Consider the following 1,072-nt stretch of genomic DNA (forward strand, 5'->3'; position numbering starts at 1 on the left):
TCCCGCACAATCTCTGTGATCAGCCAAGGATATCGCGCCTGCCGTCTCTGTCTGCGAATTCAGTGTCTCTGAACCTCTATGCCATAGCGTTGGCAAGAGTTGACCGGTTGAGTAGAATGATCCATACCTTAGGCGAAGGTCCTCCATAGGATCATCGACGGCTTCACCCCCGGCCTCTTCAGTCGATCCTTTCTTGTAAGGAAGGATCTGAGAGGGGAGTTCCGTGGTCGACCTCTCAGTCCTGATCAAGTTTGTCGAACAAACTTCGGCCAGCGTAGAACAGCAGAATCGATCAGACTGGTAACGAGACGACAGGACTCCTTAAACCCTGGATCGGAAGGACGGGTACTTTCAGTTTCCATTCCATCCATCTTCCAGGGAGCTCGTCGAATTCAGCCTAGACTGCAAGTATTCCTGCTTATGATGCAGTGTGGCTATCCCGCCGTGGCATAGCAGGTTTTTTTCCCCAGAGAACTCTCCCTGCTTTCCTCATGGCCGCACAGGTGCAGGCTTCCGCCTCCTCTGCTTTTTGGAGGGCTGGTCAACTCCGGTAGGCTCGGGTTCGACCTTCTTCAGCGCCTGGACAAGCTTCCGGATGCTTACCATGAGTGTGGGTTCATGGTATTTTGCTTGGAGCCTTCTCTTCTTCTGCCTCAACATCTGGAGTATCTGGCCATGATATTGAGTCAAAGGCCTTACCACGTTGGAAACCCCGCTTCTCGTCCGTCCAGCGAGGTTAAGCAACGTCGGGTCTGGTCGGTACTTGGATGGGTGACCACCTGGGGACGCCAGATTCTGTTGCCACATCCTCCGAGCCTTCCTTTCAGTTGACTGTGGCAAGACTGAGGAGAGTCTTAGTACCTGTTCTCAGTCAAGCAGAGCTTTCAGCCCTACCTTGGAACGTTTCCTAGTTCTCCTTTCCTCATTGACCCGTCTATAGTCCGAACGGTCGCCTCAGGATAAGTTCCATGTGGGGCGGTCCAAGTTCCGGTGGTTTCAGGCAACGTTTAACCGGACTTCCTGGCCCCTATGGGACCAGCGGAACTATTAGACCTGCAATGGGTGTTGACCT

The 1,072-nt window shown here is 53.3% G+C and overlaps 1 pseudogene; it reads left to right on the forward strand.

Annotated features, from left to right (window-relative positions):
- Nucleotides 1-685: 685 nt before the first annotated feature.
- On the forward strand, nucleotides 686-804 carry LOC137632698 (5S ribosomal RNA; annotated as a pseudogene).
- Nucleotides 805-1,072: the final 268 nt, after the last annotated feature.

The sequence above is a fragment of the Palaemon carinicauda genome, chromosome 41, assembly GCF_036898095.1.
Source record: "Palaemon carinicauda isolate YSFRI2023 chromosome 41, ASM3689809v2, whole genome shotgun sequence".
Classification (NCBI taxonomy): domain Eukaryota; kingdom Metazoa; phylum Arthropoda; class Malacostraca; order Decapoda; family Palaemonidae; genus Palaemon; species Palaemon carinicauda.